At 38.9% G+C, this 19,660-nt stretch overlaps 1 protein-coding gene and 1 pseudogene across 1 annotated transcript in view; one reads left to right on the forward strand and one right to left on the reverse strand.

The window, feature by feature from the left end:
* AVEN (apoptosis and caspase activation inhibitor) overlaps window positions 1-19,660 on the forward strand; it is a 160,121-nt gene that overhangs the window by 102,331 nt on the left and 38,130 nt on the right. The window lies entirely within an intron of this gene.
* LOC142871412 (lupus La protein homolog) overlaps window positions 1-19,660 on the reverse strand; it is an 80,334-nt pseudogene that overhangs the window by 58,280 nt on the left and 2,394 nt on the right.

Below are 19,660 nucleotides of genomic sequence, written 5' to 3' on the forward strand. Positions count from 1 at the left end.
CATAACATTTTACATTTATTAATAGTAAGAAAGTGTGTGTAGGCTGTTTTATGTGATGAAAGGAAGAGAGAATATTTAGCTCCAAGTCTTTGAGAAAAGAGTTATGGATTACAATTTATACATATTTTATTCATGTTCACATTCTTTTTGTGTTTAATAGAATGTCTCTTTATGTCTAGGATCTGATATTTACTTGGCTCAACCTGGACTTGAAATTAGAATTTAGTTAGTAAACTCTCTTTTTTTTTTTTTTTTTTTTTTTTTTTTTTTTTGAGACAGAGTCTCACTTTGTTGCCCAGGCTAGAGTGAGTGCCGTGGCGTCAGCCTGGCTCACAGCAACCTCAATCTCCGGGGCTCAGCGATCCTCCTGCCTCAGCCTCCCGAGTAGCTGGGACTACAGGCATGCGCCACCATGCCCGGCTAATTTTTTCTATATATATTAGTTGGCCAATTAATTTCTTTGTATTTATAGTAGAGACGGGGTCTCGCTCTTGCTCAGGCTGGTTTCGAACTCCTGATCTCGAGCAATCCGCCCGCCTCGGCCTCCCAGAGAGCTAGGATTACAGGCGTGAGCCACCGCGCCCGGCCAGTAAACTCTCTTTAAGGATTACTGAAGTGGTTGTTTTGTTCAGAATGGGCTCATAATAGTACCAGAGTATGTCAAGATGCTATCCTGAATCAGGTCCTTATTCCCCTAATAAAATCTCCTCAACTTTGGGACATAGTTCTGCTCAAGTGAGAAACCATACACAGGTGGATGGAGGAAGATGGCAGAAGATGATTTGTAAAATGACTAGAAAGCATTTAATTTTTTTCTGTTGTTTTGGAGATTTACCATGTTGTGTTAGAATAATTTCCTAATTTGTTCATCAGGGTGCTGGTGCATTTATAGGATTCCTTTGGTATGTCTCTAGCAGATGATTGATTTGCAGCCCTTAAGACGAAAGGACTAGATGGATTTTCTCTTAGCAGCAGTTATACCAGCTATAACTGAGCATACTTGTATTTCATCAGTCTGTTATCTTATACTTTTTATTTGATTTCCTAGTAGTTTAATGCCTTATGCTCCTATTTGTTCTGAATTAATTTCCCTTCTTAGATACGTGAAGATTAAGCTGATCTGCTTCACTGTGTATTTAGGGACACTGTGTTTTCCATTTATCACCTGCTGCTAATCTTTAGCAGTAAAATTAAAATGACATTTTGTTAAAGGATGTTTTGATCTATTTTTGAAAAGGGTAGTAAAGAGTAATTAGTCACAGTAATGGTCCCCCTCCCCCATTTTATGTGCAAACTGAGGTTGCTTACTGAAATGTTCTAATTTTGTAACGGTGGAGAATTCTAGCTTTAGTTTCATGGTTTGTTTAAGCAGTTAAAAATCCAATGAATCCTTGAAGCATCTGTGAGTTTAGCAGCCTTTACTTGGGTGGCTTATAAGGCTCCCGCCAGCATCAGTACTACAAAGAGGTTTTCTTTTTTTTTCCCCTTGGCCCAGAGGTTGGCCCCAGTCCCTCCCCTTTAAAGAGTGTCTACAGCTATGAGGTGTGGGAAACTCGCTTGAAATTATCACTCAAAATATTAAGGCAGGACTTGAGGCAGTGTGACTTTAGACTTCCTGGGTGACCTGGGTTAATGTTTCTATGTCTCAGTGACTCACAGTCGACATAAAGACCTGGGAGGCAGTCAAATGGGTATGGGAAGTAGAAACCGTCAAAGAACAGCTAAGACTCAGGTGCTAAGGTGCTAAAACATGCACACTTCATATGCTGAACATGGTTCATTATTCTAAGTCAGGCACTCCATCCTTCCAACTCCCTGGTTCTAAAGTCCCACCAAGAACAAATTTTCTAAAAGCAGGAAGCAATGGATGTAACTAGTGTGGGACTTAGTAAGAATTTTTATTCTGTTCCACCTGACTGTCACTTTGAGTTTTCCGAGGACATTATGATTAGATGGGTACTACCCAGCCAGAGGTTCTCATCTCTCCATTAGGAACATCTTAGATAGTGTCTCACAGTGGTTGCTGTTACTTGACAACACCGTGTCAGGGAAGAAGGAGGAATTCTGCTCTACTGGTTACTGTCGATCCTTGTCTATAATGCATGTGCTCTTAAAAGACCTGTCTGGAGCTATTTCAGGCCCAGGGCTACTACATTACAGGTCCTTCCTGCCTGGGAGCACCTTTCCAGCACAGTTTTTCTGAGACTGTTGGCACCTGTACAGTCCCTCTGGGAAGGGTGGCCGAGTCAATGTGGCTTATGCCTCACATCCCGGCCCATCCCTGGACACAGAGAGCCCTATTTCCTCCTCTCTCCCTAATTTGATTGCTTCTTGGAGAACACTCTGCCTGTTTACTGTTCCCCATTATTCAGCTTCAACCTTTTGTGCTGTTAATATGTATGAGTCCTCACAAGGCGTTTTTCAGTCTTACATCTACTGTCCGCAGCATCTTGTATCTCTGATGCTTCCAGGGCCGCCTTCCCAGCCAACTCTATGGCCCTTTGTGCCATAGATTGATCTGTTTTCTTTCACCTTGCTGGCCTGGTTTCTGTTGTCAAATTCAGGAATGCCTCTCTCGAGTTTCTTTCATAATATATGAACTGTAAGATTTCAGAACTTTCAAGTTTGCCTGTGCAGGGAAGTAATCTTTGAATTGATAACACTCAGTAGCGAGTTTGTGTCTTTGTTGTGTAGTGGCTTATGAGTTTTGTGTAACATTCTTTAACAGGAGTACTTTGCTGCACTGTTCAACAGAGAGGCTTCCATTTTGACAAGGCATTGAAGTGAACAGAATCTTCAGCCTACAGTTTTACTTATCTGATGGTTGGGAGAGTTTTGCATGGATTAGCTTCTGCCTTTAGACATTTCAGACCTTGTTTCTTCCCCGCTACCCACTTACATCTTTGCCGGGCATGGCAGGACACGCAGTAAGCTCTGTAGCTGTGCATTGTTGTGTCCTGATGCTGTGTTGGCACAGCAGGCCGTGGGAATACTCTTGAAAACTGTTCCTGTACCAAGAGGGCCAGCAGTACAAAAGCCACATTAAATATGTCTTCAACTCAAATTCCTCTTACCCAGATCTTTCAAAGGCCTAAGGCCACAGCAAAGTCACCCTATACAAGGGAAAGTGTGAAGTTGGAGTGGAAAGAAAGAGAGCTCTTGACAGATTGCAGTCAAGACTTCATACTTTTGCACTGTGGTCCCTGGACAACGGACCAGCACTGGTCTGTGGCCTGTCAGGAACCGGGCCACAAAGCTCCACCTTCCCCCCAGCTCCAACTCCCTCCAACCCTCCCTCCCCAACCTACGCTGTCCATGGAAAAATTATCTTCCATGAAACTTAGGAACCACACAGCAGGAAGTGAGCAGTGCTGGGCAAGTGAGGGAAGCTTCACGTATATTTATAGCCATTCCCTGTGGCTTGCATTATTGCCTGAGCTCCACCTTCTTCCCTCAAGAGTCTGTGGAAAAATTGTCTTCCATGAAACCGTTCCCTGGGGTTTTGCTGGGGACCACAGATTTTTCCCAACTGTTCTGCTGGGGACCACAGATTTTGCACCTCCTATAAAAACATATGATCATGTAGTACATTGCTAGAGCCTCCAAATTCTGCAGAAATATATGATTAGCATGTGATTATATTACCAGGGCCTCACAAGGCCTTGGGAGGGGCCTGTGCAGGTGAGATTCCTGAAGTTTGTTTCATCAGCTTTGTTATAAACAACAGCCTCTGGTCAGTCTTTATCTTTTGGTGGAAAAAGATCAGAGTGTCATATCAAGGTATGGTTAAAGCAGCATGTTTTTGAGTGTCTTATACATATATTTGGCACTGGAGAATTCATTGGAATGAATAATTGTCATTATTTTGTTAATGATTGTAGATATTTGGTTAGTACTTTCCAGGTGCCAGGCACTGTTATGAGCACTTCATATATTATTGCACTTAATTCTTAGGACATCCCTAGGAGTTAGGTACCATTATTGTTTTCATTTTCAAGAGGATTCTGAGGCACAATGATTTTCAATAAATCTGTCACAGCTAATAAATAGTGCAGTGGGGATGAAAGCTCAGCCTGCACAGTCTAAACCCTGCACTGCCTCTCAAATCCTAATAAAGCTGCATGATCCTGGTCCTGAGGAGGTCGGAAGGGACCTTTCCAGTATGCTTATTAGGCATGCCTTTTGTTTTTGTTATATTACAGAAGTTAGGAAAAAGGAAAAGGCTCCTAGAAGAGGAGCTAGAATGAATGAAGTGATAAAGAGTTCCTGAGAAAACACAGGTGTTGAGACTTGTTAGCCAGCGAGGGGACAGATTATTGAACAGCTACTGAAGTGCACTGTGTTTTCCAGATTCCAAGAAATACTTCTTTTCATACTTCTAGTGTTTTTAGTCAGTACGTGCTTTATAGAAGTATATAGTGATGTGATAATGTCCCCCCATCTGAGAAACTGTTTCAACTGATAATATGAGTGACAATGGTGTCTTGGAAAAATAGCACAACCCTTTGTTGCTGCAAGAAGGATATTGTCCATTACCTTCATTTGCTGAAGAGGCATAATTAGGAAAAAATGGGTTCAATAATACAGCAAGAGTTTGATGAAACTCTTGAGGACCGCTTTCTTAATGATAATATTAAAACCATGTTCTAAAAGTGGGGACAGGATTTCAGTCTTTACAGGTATATAAAATATGGTTAAAGCTTTCCATCTCGGGTAAGTTTGGGGGTGACCTCTAGCCATGATTTGAAATTCTTCCTCCCACTAAAGAGAGACTCAGCATATGAATTAATCTTACTGTGGTACCTTGTTGGGTATACATCTCTGAAATTATGTACTTCGTTCACCACAGTATTACTATTAAATAGTTTAAGCCCTCACCCATGCTTATGGGCAGGGATTAGTTTTTAGTATGTTATGCAATCAACAGCCATTAACTAGCACACCCATCTTAAAAGCACTTCCGTGTGGTCCTGAGGGTCGTAGTACAATTGCAGTGTTACCGCTGCAGTGACTGGAGCTGCAGGGAAAGTAATGACATTGCAATGGTCCCATTCTTTTTTTTCTTTTTTCCATTCTTTTTAACCAGATTGTCTTCACCAAAGTCTTCAACCGGATTTCCTTCTTCGTCTGCCCGTTTCTCTTAATTCTGTTGGGATCGGATGAGTAGTCTTGGTTTTATCTTACAGAAAGGAAGATATCAGAAGGGAGATTTGGGGTAGATTTCTGTCCATCTACTGCTAGCACTAATCATTTATCCCTGGGACTTGGCAAAAAATGATGTTAGGTTGAGACAGAGTGGTACTTTCTCTGGTAATTGTTTCAGGGAATCATAGGGAGAAAGACACAAAGGGCTTGTGTGAAGTCATCATCGGGTTGTTTTACAAGCCAGAAGACATGTACACATTAACATAGTTAACATAGAGTTTAATGAAGAATAAGTTTCAATTCCTTTCTTTTTTTTTTTTTTTTTTTTTTTTTGAGACAGAGTCTTGCTCTGTTGCCCCAGCTAGAGTGCAGTGGTGTCATAGTAGTTCATGGCAATCTCAAACTCCTGGGCTCAAGTGATTCTCCTGCCTCAGCCTCCCGAGTAGCTGAGACTACATGCATGCACCACCATGCTCAGATAATTTTTTTACTTTTTGTAGAGATGGGGTCTCGCTTTTGCTCAGGCTGGCCTCAAACTCTTGAGCTCAAGCAGTCCTCCCACCTTGGCCTCCCAGAGTGTTAGGATTATAGGCATGAGCTACCGAGTCCAGCCTCAATTCCAATTTTGATATAAGTAACTAAATGTTTTCTAAAGCATAATTTTATAACATAAGGGTGTTTGTAGATAAGGCAAAAAGGAGTTCTAAAAATATATTTACCACAGTCAGTTATATAATTTATGTTGCAAACATAATTTATAGTTTAAAAAATATAATGAAAACATATCCAGAGTAGGAACCAGATTTTCTCAATTATTATCTACCTCCTTCTTTAAAGAAGGCCAATAATTATGGGCCTATGACAACAATGAAATATCCTACAAGAGAGGCAAGAATGTGTTCTGAATGCTTATATCCATATAGCTTTAATACTTCAAAATATTTTGAAAAATTCCATGAACGTATTTGATAAAATAGTATAAGATAACCACAGTGAAGCATTTAATGACATGCTATGATAAGCATGATTTGAGGTAGGATTTAATGTAAGAGGGCATATATGAATACCTTTTTTTGGCTATTGAAAGAATTCTACCCAACTGTGCTCTCCGGAGTCCTGGGCAGTGCTGATGTAAAACATTTCTATCATCATAGAAAGTTCTGGTCAGCACTGTTCTAGAGAGCTGTTAAATCTAACAGCCTCTCTTACTGACTGTGTGATAATCATGTAGAGGTGTCTAGGGTTTTGAAAATGACCTTGCCACCTCTTTATATAGATCTGGCCATCTACCTGAACTTCCTCACCTATCCTGTACTCCTCTTAACACTTTGTCATACTTTCCTGTTCACTTTAAAACTTTCTGTATTTTCACTTAGTTGTTTCCTTCTTCCTCAGAAATATCTAAGTATCTCATACTTTGTAAGGCTGACTCCTTAACCTCAGCATCCCTGATTCTGTCCATTCCTTTTTTTGATTTCTTTTTTTTTTTTTTTTGAGACAGTGTCTCACTTTGCCCAGGCTAGAATGAGTGCCGTGGCATCAGCCTAGCTCACAGCAACCTCAAACTCCTGGGTTCAAGTGATCCTACTGCCTCAGCCTTCCAAGTAGCTGGGACTACAGGCATGCGCCACCATGCCCGGCTAGTTTTTTCTATATATATATTAGTTGGCCAATTAATTTGTTTCTATTTATAGTAGAGACGGGGTCTTGCTCTTGCTCAGGCTGGTTTTGAACTCCTGACCTTGAGCAATCCGCCCGCCTCGGCCTCCCAGAGTGCTAGGATTACAGGCGTGAGCCACCTCGCCCGGCCCTTTTTTTGATTTCTTGTGTCTTCCGTCTCTTCTTTGCTTGCTTTCTCCCCATGGCCTGAGCTGCTATTTCTTTAGCACTAATTTATTAACTGCATTGGCATTGTGGTTTCTGCTTTTATGAACTCAATATGAGATATACACAGCTATCAAATGTGCTATAAACATTTTCCATTTTCCACAGAACATTAAGTAAAAGTTATCTGTGGTTTCCAGTGAAAGAGAACTTCGTGTGGTAAATGTTACCCTCTGCTCAAATATCTTCAGCATGAAACCTATACTCTAAGTATGACTCCTAAAACTTCTCTAACCTTCTCTTTTTCATGTTCATTTTAATAAGTACCCACTACTCTTCCTCAAGCTCCTTGGGTATATTCCTGATTCCTCAACGTTGTACACATTGTTTCTCCCACCTAGAAGCACACCATGCCTCCTCCTCTTTCCACTTGTCTAAATCTTACCTTTATTTCAGCTTATTAATGCTCAGTATATGCTGTTTTATGTTACTGTGCAGCTTTTTGTTAATTTTTAGAGAACAGGGGCCAGACTGTACCCCCCAGTCCTCTGAATGCCCTATATGATTTAGGCATATAGTAAATGGTTAGTGGAGACAGAGATACGCTACATCATGGTGGCAAACTACTACTTGAGGGCCAAATCTGGCTCATTGCCAGCTTTTATAAGTAAATTTCTGTTGGAACACAGCCACACCCATTAATTGAAATATTGCCTATCATTGCCTCTGCACTGTCACAGCGAGTTGAGTCATTGCAACAGAGGCTATGTGACCCATAAAGCTAAAATATTTTTATTATTTAACCCTTTGCTGAAAAAGTTTGCCCATCTCTGCTCTGCATTTGTAATATCTCAGGCTCTCACAGTTGTGTTTCTTCTAATTTAGAAGTCAGAATAAATCAATTAATATGCCTGGAGGAATTACTGTGATTAACTCTTCATTAATGCCTATGCTTCAGTATTATTGTGATGTTACATATAATTATTAAAATTATGTTTCAAGGATAGAATAAATTCCCAATTACTCATCTTTTCAATTGGTAAAACAATGTATGGCTAAATCTCACATTAATAATTCTTTTCTCTACCTAATAAGGTTGTTTCATTGAAATGGAACAAAAGCATGGTAATTACCAAGCTTATCTTTTTTTTTTTTTTTAGCTTATCCCATTTTAATGTAGTTTGCCTTACTGCTGTGAAAACTTTCTAATTATCGTATAAAATCTGAATTCTTAAAATGTATGTTCTTAATCACATCATCTCAGAAAGCATGATTTATTATAAATTGATATTAAGTGTATATATACATATATATGAGATAGTCATGTGTATATACACAAAAAATATGAGACAATATATATGCAAATATGAGATACTTGTGTATATATACAAATACATGAGATACTTGTATGTATACACATATGTAGGAGATACTCATATATGTGAGATACTGAATAAAATGTCTGTAAAGCAGATATAAATTCAACATTCATTCATTCCTGACAAAACTTCAGTTGAACTCTGTATAGAGAATTGTGAGTTTCATAAGGATTTGGTCATAGAACAAAGAAAGAAAGGAGAAACATTAAAGTATCAGAAGTCAAGCAGAAAACACATTTCATAAAATAAGCTGTAAGAAGAGGTCTCTGTGATAAAACAGAGGATTAGATTGTTTTCTAGAAACAAGATCATATCATCAGCAAATAAGGATAGTTTGACCTCCTCTTTCCCCATTTGGATACCCATTATTTCTTTCTCTTGCCTGGTTGCTCTGGCTAGGACTTCTAGTACGATCTATGTTGAATAGAAGTGGTGACAGTGGGCATGCTTCTTTTGTTCCAGTTATTAGGCGGAATGCTTTCAACTTTTCCCCATTCAATATGATGTTGTCAGTGGGTTTATCGTATATGGCTTTCATAATTTTTAGTTATGTTCCTTCTGTGTCTAATTTGTTGAGGGTTTTTATCATGAAGTGGTGCTGGATGTTATTGAATGCTTTTTCAGCATCTATTGAGATGATTATATGGTCTTTGTTTTTGCTTTTGTTTATGTGGTGAGTCATATTTATTGATTTGTGTATGTTAAACCATCCTTGCTTTCCTGGAATGAAACCCATTTGATCATGGTGAATTATCTTTTTGATGTGCCGTTGGATTCAGTTTGCTAGCATTTTGTTGAGGATTTTTGCATCTGTGTTCATGGGGGATATTGGTCTGTAGTTTTCTTTTTTTTTGTTGTGTCCTTTCCTGGCTTTGGTATCAGTGTGATACTGGCTTCATAGAATAGAGAGGATTCCCTCTGTCTTGATGTTATGGAATAGTTTCTGTAAGATAACACATTCTTCTTGATAGGTTTGGTAGAATTTGGCTGTGAATCCAACTGGTCTTGGGCTTTTTTTGTTGTTTATAGATTTTTTTGGTTTTTTTGTTATTGTTTATAGATTTTTTTTTATTACTACTTTAATCTTCCTGCTCATTATTGGTTTGTTGAGGATTTCTATTTCTTCCTGATCTAGGCTTGGAAAGTTGTGTATTTCTGGGACTTTGTCCATTTCCTGTACATTTTCTAGTTTGTATGCATGGAGGTTTTCATACTATCTACAGATGATATTTTGTATTTCTGTGATATCAGTTATATTGTCTGCTTTTTTATTTCTTTTTTATTTTTTTTTTATTTATTTTTTTTTTTTTTGAGACAGAGTCTCGCTTTGTTGTCCAGGCTAGTGTGAGTGCCATGGCGTCAGCCTAGCTCACAGCAACCTCAAACTCCTGGGCTCGAGCGATCCTTCTGTCTCAGCCTCCCGAGTAGCTGGGACTACAGGCATGCGCCACCATGCCCGGCTAATTTTTTTTATATATATATCAGTTGGCCAATTAGTTTTCTTTCTATTTATAGTAGAGACGGGGTCTCGCTCTTGCTCAGGCTGGTTTTGAACTCCTGACCTTGAGCAATCCGCCCGCCTCGGCCTCCCAGAGAGCTAGGATTACAGGCGTGAGCCACCACGCCTGGCCTATTTCTTTTTTAAAGGAGCTCCTCAAATGATTCTGATACACACCAAAGTTGCATGACTACTTGTGAGAGATATCAATTTTGTCCTTCTCGGGTGGAATTACCTTATTATATTTCCCTTTGCTATATAACATTACCATTACCTAATGTTTTTAAATATTATTGAAGTTTGGAGTGGAGTCTGGGATTTATTTTCTTCTTTTGTTAAGAAAATAATGTCAGCAAGATATTAGTATGGATCTTTAAAAAAAAAACACAAAAAGCAGAGGCATGGGTTATTTTATGTTTGATGAGAAGCCAATAACATTAACCTCTATGTGAAAAGGTAGATTAATTTTCTTCACACTGAGGAAATTCTGTTTAGTCATTCAAAACCGTGTAATTTAGAAAAGTTTAATTATAAAAAGGGCTGTAATTTAAGACTGGGAAGATATAACATGCTTCATTAAATTTTATAAAATGCTGTTTTACTTTGAGAAATTATAGCAGTGTTCAACTAAATTATTTAATAAACAAGATTTAGAAAAGGCTTGCTAGATGTATATTATCCATTTGATTTTAAAAGTACATAGTAGGAGCTAAATGAGCTTAAATATTATGGTCATTAAAAAGAACCTTCAAGCAATTTTTAACTGTTAAATCATTTCTAATCTTGCCAGTAGTGTTTGCTTTGCTTTTCTTAGATATATCTAAGAATGTGCTTTTATATCAGAAAGCTTAGAATAAGTAAAACAACTTATTTCTGTTTTTGTTGTATAATTTTATTACAAAATAGAGCCATAGGTACAGAAAACCATATAAATTTATAACTTAATGAAGGCAAACATCCTTGTAATCACCACCTGGGTCAAGAAATAAAACTTTGCAGCCCGGGAGTCCTTCTTAGGTTCCATCCTGTTCACAGCCCATCTCTTCCCTGCCAGTAACCACTATCCTGACTTTATAGTCATTACTTCCTGTGTTTTAAGAAATTGTTTCATCATCCAAATGTAGCTCTAGACACATTTTAGCTTATTTTTTTTTTTTAAAAAGTTGATGTTTTAAAAATCTCTTTTAATCTGTAGCAACATTATTCAATAATAGGTACTTTGTAAGTAATTTAAAATTTTCTAGTAGCCACATTATAAAAAGTAGGAAGAAAAAAGGGAAATTGCCATTACTAATATATTTTATTTAATGAATATATCCAAAATATTATTTCCACATGTAATCAACAGAAATATTATTGTACTAAGTCTTTGAAATCTGGTGTATATTTTATACTTACAGCACTTCAAGTTCTCCCAAGTTTGGCCAGTTGCAAGTCCCTTTAGGCTGGCTGCGGCATACTTGTGACATGCCCCTATCATTTTTGGGGGATACTTCCTTATTTCTGGCATTCATGAGGCTCCATACTCATCTTGTACCTGCCCTATCCCAACCTTGGAATCAGCTTTTTCTCTCAGGAGCCCCGGTTCCTTTCAGTGCAAATGGTTTTATTTTATTTTAATTAATTAATTAATTAATTTTATTTTAGTGTATTATGGGGGTACAAGTGTTAAGGTTATATATATTGCCCATGCCCCCCTTTTCCCCTTGAGTAAGAGCTTCAAGCGTGTCCATCCCCCAAACATTGCACATCTTACTCATTTGGTTGTATATACCCATCCCCTCCTCCCCTCTCCCACCCTCCCGACACCCGATAAGTGTTACTTCTATATGTCCACTTAGGTGTTGATCTGTTAATACCAATTTGCTGGTGAGTACATGTGGTGCTGGTTTTTCCATTCTTGAGATACTTCACTTAGTAGAATGGGTTCCAGCTCTACCGAGGAAAATACAAGAGGTGCTAGATCACCATTGTTTCTTAAAGCTGAGTAGTACTCCATGGTATACATATACCACATTTTATTAATCCACCCACAAATTGATGGACACTTGGGTTGTTTCCACATCTTTGTAATTGTGTATTGTGCTGCTATAAACATTTGAGTGCAGGTGTCTTTTTGCAATTGTGCATTGTGCTGCTATAAACATTTGAGTGCAGGTGTCTTTTTCATAAAGTGACTTTTGATCTTTTAGTGCACATGGTTTTAAAGACCAAACTGTGGGTGCTAGATGTGTGTCTTGTGCCTGAAGTGCCTTTGCTAGTTAGTCAGGGCTAAGGAATACGTGTATGTATGTATGTACGTATACTGACACACACACGTATGTGTTTCTACATATACATTTAAAAAAAAATCTTGAGTTCACACCAGGACTTCCAATTTCTGTCCACCCTTACAGGGTTCTTTCTTGCCTTCTCCTCTTCCGTGTTTGTAGGCCCCTTCTTTCGTAATGAGAACCCTGGCACTCAGCAATATCACTGCATTCATTTATGTGCCCAATCCTATAATTCATCTAGTGTAGTTTCCAAACTGCTTCTCCCATTTTCCACTACAAAAAACAAACCTACTAAGAGTCCAAGATGTATTCGCTGTTCTCCCCCACAATTCAGAACATACAAATATGGTGTTCATAGTTTATCCAAATAGTCCTTTCTCCCTCCCACCCTACTTCAGTGGGTTATATTATATTCATTTAAATACTATGGGATTTGGATACTTATTGTTCACTTTCAGGTGTTTCCTACCCTCCCCATCCTTATTGATTATCTGTATAACATTGACCTTCTTTCAAAAGTCAAAACGATACAAGACACATCCAAAGGAGTATTGCTCTTTCTCCTATATCTCTGCCACCCCCCCTTCCCCACCCCTGCTTTCTGGTTTACCCCCCTTATGTTTCATTTTGTGAAGATTAGCATATATGTGCCTTCTTATTTTCATCTTCCTTTTCACATTCTATTGAAATGTCCAGAATAAGCAAATCTATAGAGACAGAAAGAACTGCTAATGGATATAGGATTTCTTTCTGGAATGATGAAAATGTTCTAAAATTGTGGTAATGGTTGCACAGCTTTAAAGATACAAAAAGCCATTGAATTATGCACTTTAAATGGGTGAGTTATAAGATATATGAAATATATCTCAGAAAAGCTGTTGTTTTTTTTAAAGGATGTCATTACCGTATGTGTTCTTCTTGTACTTTGCTTATTTTACATTCTATTATATCTCCTAGAAATAATTTTTACATCAGTTCTTAGAGATCTTTGCTGTTTTATTTATTTTTTTCTTTTTTCCAGCATATCATGGGGGTACAAATGTTGAGGTTACGTATATTCCCCTTGCCCCCTCCCCCCTCGAGTCAAAGCTTCAAGCGTGTCCATCCCCCAGTTGGTGTGCATCACACTCATTATGTACATATATACCCATTCCTTCCCCCACCACCTGCCCAACACCCCATAGATGTTATTCCTATATGTCCACTTGTGTGTTGATCAGTTAATACCAATTTGCTGGTGAGTACATGTGGTGCTTATTTTTCCATTCTTGGGATTCTTCACTTAATAGAATGGGTTCCAGCTCTATCCAGGAATATACAAAAAGTGCTATATCACCATTGTTTCGTATAGCTGAATAGTACTCCATGGTATACACATACCACATTTTATTAATCCACTCATGTATTCATGGGCACTTCGGTTGTTTCCACGTCTTTGCAATTGTGAATTGTGCTGCTATAAACTGTTCAAATAACTGTTTAGTTCTCTGTCGTGTGTATATGCCATGGTTTATTCAGCTAATGTCCTCTTTGCAGACATTTTGTTTGCTTTCAGTCTTTTTCAATTATAAATAGTACTATGGTGAATAACCATGTGCACATGTGTATTTCACATTGTTGGAGGGTTTTCTTCAGAGTATATTCCTAGAAGTGGGGTTACTGGATCAAAGGGAAAATGCATATATCGTTTTGTTAGGTATTGCCAGTTTTCCTCCATAGAGTTATCCCATTTTGCATTCCCACCAGCAGGGAATAATAATGCCTGCCTCCCCATAACCTTGCTGACAAAAGTTATCATCAAGCTGTTCAATTTTTGCCAATATGATGGGTGGAAAATGATATCTCATTAGGGATCAAATTTGCATTTCTCTTATTGGGGATCAAGTGGAACATCTTTTCAGATTGTAAGGGAAATTTTTATATGTTTTTGTAAATTGTCTTTGTGTGTTTTTTTCTAATTTTTCTGTAGGATTCATACTTTTATTCATTTTAAAAAACTCTTTGGCTATTAGAAGTATTAACCCCTTATCTTTGTTATATGCTGCTAATATTTTCTCCCAGTATGTCTTTGACTTTGCTTATGCAAAAGATTTTCTTATTATGTAGTCAAATTTCCAATTTTTTTTTGCCCATCTGGGCTTTTAATCGTCGTTAAAAAGCCTTTCTCTGTACTTCTATAAGAAGGAATTCATCTGTATTTTCTTCTAGTACTTGTTGAGTTTCATATTTTACATTTAGATCTCAGAGGCATTTGAAGTTTGCTCTTCATAGTGTGAGGAATAGATCTAATTTTATTGTTTTTCAAATTGCTATGCAGTTGTAACAGTCTTATTTATTTAAAAAGGTCATCTTTACCTCAGTGATTTGCAATATACCTTTATCATATGTTAGATACGGATCTATTTGTGGACTTTCCGTTCTGTTCCATTGGCATCTCCATTATACATGTGCAAAACACTGTTTTAATCAAAGAGGCTTTTAATGTATTTTAATATTTCTCACGGCTCTTCCTTTTCAGTGTGTTCCTAGCTATTCTTATGTGTTATTTTTACATTTGAACTTTATAAAGAATGACTATAAAACTTCTATAAAAGAGCTCATTTCTATTTTGGGGGGATTACGTTAAATTTATACATTAACGTAGGGAGAACTGACATTCCACTCCTCATGCTCCTCAAATGTAAGCACCTTGTGCCAATGTAATTCCATTCACCTGCCCCTCTGCACTCTTTCTGCTACCATTAACTTCTACGCATGCTGAGAACCTCACCTGACAATGTTGTTATTTTTTCTTAAATGATCCTTTGTCTTTTAAGGAAATTATGAGAGAAGAGAAGAACAATAGTCTTTTATATCTACCATTTCCAGTGCTCTTCATTGATTTCTGTAGATCTGAGTTTCCATTTGGCATCCTTTGATGATGTTGAGATGTCCTGGCCCAAGAACAAGGGATTATCTTTTCATTGGTTCAAGTCTACTTTTGTGTTCTTGGATAAATGACTAGAAGTGGTAGGAGAGGGCATTCTTGCCTTTTTCCTGATTTTATGGGAAAAACATGCCATAAACTAAGACTAATTTTATTCTTGCCATTTTATTATGACTCATGGGCTGATACTCAGTTTTACAGGACATGTATAAACTTTAATGACTTAAGGTAATTGGTATGAGAGTTACCAGCATTAGATCTCCATTCCTGGCTTGTGCGCTTGCCACTCAGTGTGACGCTAGTCACCCTCACGGTGGGGCTTAGGAAACTACTGCAAGGTAATTGTGATATTAGATGAAGCCAAACATAATTAGCAACGTAAATCTGCTCAAAGGCCCTTATGTTCTGTAATGTGCTCCACATTCCCAAATTAATGATGTTTCGGTTGTTTCTATTATCTTCCTCATTAATAGAACGTTTTTAATGTTGACTGCTTGAGAATTAGTGTATTTCTACTCCCTTTAAAACCAATCAGTTTAAAAGCCTAACATTCAGTTTCAGCCTTTGTTTGAATGTAAGCATGGCCACCGTGTTTAAGGTAAGGCCTCTTTATAAATGCAGTTCTTCTGCATTCTTTTCTTCTTATGCCTTTTACATGATGATCTCTAAACAATATAGCCAGTCTAAACGTGTTGGATTAAATTTTACCAATGATATTTCTAGCCAAATGTGGATTTAGTCACTGGCCTGTAGGACTCAGTTGTTTCCTTTTGCCACCAGTGGAAGTGCAGCACACGAGTGTCACATACCACCAGTCTGGTTGTGATGATTGATCTGTTCAATTAGCAGTGAAAGACAAGCTCATCCCTAAAAAGAGAATATGCTAGAGCCAAGATTAGAACAGCTCAGCATTTCAAATGGGAAGAACTTAAACTAAGGTGTCCTCTTTAGGAGGGATTGGGTTACACGTTGACGGAAATCCATACTTGGTGATATTTTATGTTGTGCTTTTGCCCTTTTACTAAGAATTGTCCTTAACATTATAGATATTAACTTTGTGAGGAATCTCATTTAGATGTCCATATGTAAATAACTTCTTCTATGAATATTTTATATAGTTGAGATTATTTCATACTCTTTCCTCTTATAACATTTCCCCATGTTTTAATGTTCCATAACTGATAATTTTTTAATGTTAAGCAGACACTAGCATGTCTTATAGGATGCCTTCCAACTGTGGTCTGTTATCGCAAATAGTGAACAGGCAGAATATGTGGGGGGCAATAATATATATGCCCCTTGTAAAGGACATGACATGTGGGCTTTTGCTTATGCTTAACAGTAACTTTATGAAGTAGATAGTATTAAGTCTTATTTTACAGATGAGAAAGTTGAGAGATTAATTAACATTACTAAGGTCACAGAGTTAATGAATTGTGAAGCTGAGTTAAGCATCTCTTTGATTTTCATTACCTCATGCTGCTTCCAAAGATCCATAGATAATTTACATAATGCAGAGAATATGTAGATGACACAAATCTTCCTTGAAGCCAGTGGTTTCCTCTCTCCCCCTTTATCAAATATAGCTATTGCAAGATCTAATGTGAAAATAGTGAACTGACTTGTAGTTCATATCTTCCTGCTTTCTTCTCTCTCTTTGAAAGTTCTTGTGTACATTGAGCTAACACCTCTCTTTCTACATATAAGCAAAGGAACTATATAAGTCACTAGCTAATTGTCAGCTCCTAAGTAATAGGAAATTTGCTAAATGACTCTCCATTGCTATTCCAATTTCCTGTGTAATTTATAACAAATTAGGTTTTCATGTTTTTTTTACTGCCAATGAGAGAAATATATAATTTTTTTATTTTCTTATTTTTATTTTTTGAGGTGATGGAAAGAGAAATTTATTAATTTGCTGGCAAATGAAGAAGTTGGTGGACTCCTGTCTCAGAGTACCAATGTTGTGCCTCTGAGCAGAAGTACAGAGATTTTAAAGGTTCTGATTAATCCCATGGTCCCATCTTTGGCTAAGATAATCTTGTGACTTCCGCATGGGCAATTCCCTTGAGTCATCTCCTGTGGCACAAAGAACAAAGGACACTCTCCTTCTCCTCCTGACCACTGGCCTGAGGCAGGGATGTAGGTTTTAGTTCTCAAAAAGGGTTAGGGGGGTTGGAAGAGACAGAAAGCATTTTTACCCCTTTTCAGGCCATATTCTCTGTTCCATATTCCTCACTGTCAATTTTTACCCTTCCATAGCTATGGGAGGAAGGGCGACGTAGTTGTCAAGCTACTTCCTGCTGAATTTGGGTGATGTTTTAGACAGAAAATATATTATCAGGTGAAAAAGGGCATAAGTAGTAACTATAACCGTCAGGATTGACGAGGTGAAATGGGCTGTCACCTGCACACAATGTCCGATACAGGGCTGGGTTAGAAAAGAAACATGGGACCTCTGAGCGCAGAGCTATTAGTTGTACCCCGCAGGTGATCCGAGAGACTAACTTCTGCAAATTCAGACCAAATGAGGCTTAGGAGAATATACCCAGCAGTAAGATCAACAGATCTACCCTGCACTAGCCCTGGGAAATCTTCACTGAGCACTTGTCCCTATATCCTATACACAGAACAAAAAAAAGATTAGTGAAAATATCAACTTTCATTTTTTTCCTTTTTCTCAAATGTACTTTAGATTGCCTAAGGTTGGCCCTCCACTGGGGACTATACCTCTTCGCTTTGGTATGATGGGCCCAAGGTTTCACTTCTGACAATTTTAACAAGGTGTGAGCTGTTAGAGGCGCCTCATAGGGTCCCGTCCACTTCTGTGCTTCCAACTGGGACAGGGATCTGAAAGACGCAAACTCATGGTTTGTGGTTAGCACCTGAGCCACTGATTAGACATACTGTTTTATTCTATTCTTTTATACTTATGGTTATATTACCATACTTACCTTGGGGTGCTAGGAAGGGTCTCTCATAGACTATTTTTAGGGGCTTCCCTGAAGCCTGCTTCTAGAGGACTGGCCTTATCTAGAGGAGGGCAAGTGGCATCTCACTGTAGAAGGGTTTCTTGTATCAATTCCAGGATGTCTGCAGTTTCTATTCTAGGTGTAGGCTTTGCTTACCTGTTGGGTTACCTCTGCTACAAAGGACGGTCCATTATCACTTCTGGGAACTGTCCAGGGCTCTGGAGTGTGCTTCTGGGTCCTGTTGGCAGTGAGGTGCCTGCTGATGTCCTTGATGTAGCGGTAGGAGCTGCTGAGCCATCTCTGTAGCTGTCTGTCCATGGCGTCTGTCACCAGCATGACATTCTCTATCTGCTCCCTCTCCTTCTGTGGACTGAGTGATGTGCAGGCTTGCTGAGGCCCAAACTTCAAAGCGCAATGGCAGTTTCCTATATACTTCCCCAGGCCCTGGTATTCATCCAGCGGGAGCTTGGTGGCGCCCCACAGGAGGTGAGCTTCTGCTGCTTCTGAAATAACCCCTGGTGTTCCTGCTGCTTGCCCAGGTCCGCCATCTGGGCCCACTGTGATGAGTTTCTCAGCTGCCACTTGTCTACAACTGCCTCACTGCCACCTGGCCCGTCCTTCTTCTTTACAAAAAGTCATCCTGGGGCGGCCTTTTCACCCATGCCTTTTGACTGTCTCAAAGGACCCTTCAGCTGTTCTTGCACATTCAAGCCCCATATCTGATACTGCTGCAAATTGCCCTGCTACAGCTGTGGGTTCCCTGTGGCCCAAATTGAGTCTGCTGCTGGGAGAGACCATTCCAAACCCTGAGTCATAATTTACTGGGTTTGGGACTGAAGAGTTAGTTCAGGTGACACCTTCCCTGTCCCCTCCCATGGTGCCAAGATGGTGGTAGTGGCAGGTGTTCCTTCCCCCTTGCTGTGTGCCACTTGGGGGTGGGCCTTGTGCACCTGTCTTCCTGCTGGGTCTGTCCCCTGGCTGTGGCCCTACCTGGTACCTTGCCCTGGCCAGCTGCAAGGGTTCCGGTGGGAGCGGGAGGACCTTGTTTATCAAAGATCATGCGAACACGGATCATTTTGTGTACCATACACAATGAGTTTATCTCCAGCAAAGAGCTAGAGGCTCAACATTATTAACTGCATAGTGGCAGGTTGATCATTTGAGCTCTGAATTTTCCTTGATATAATTTGTCCTTCAGTAAAAACTTGTGCACAAGAATTGGCCATCCTAGGAAACCTGGCATGCCTTTGAACCTTATACAAATACTTACAAGTAGAGGCACCATAAACCAACTGGGGGAGTTGTTCTTTTTGTCTTTTTTAAAGGATTTATTTCCCATTCTTATGTGATCTAGGGTTAGTGTGGTGCATGAGAGCATGCTGATTGTGGGTGGGGCTCCAGAGTGGTTCACCACTGAGTCGTTCCCACCCTCTTACTTGTAACTCAGGCTCTCATGTATCTATCTATAAATCAGACAGTTTGGCTTCTCCTTTCACAAAAGCACAGAAAGGCCAAATTGAGATTAATCTTGGGAGGAAGAGGCAATGGAGAAGACCCTTTAGAATGCACCTCCAAATCAAAATTAGGTTCCAAACAACAAATTCCTGGGAATAAACTGAGGACCATCAACCACCATTTTCCCC

Source organism: Microcebus murinus, chromosome 6, assembly GCF_040939455.1.
Source record: "Microcebus murinus isolate Inina chromosome 6, M.murinus_Inina_mat1.0, whole genome shotgun sequence".
Classification (NCBI taxonomy): Eukaryota; Metazoa; Chordata; class Mammalia; order Primates; family Cheirogaleidae; genus Microcebus; species Microcebus murinus.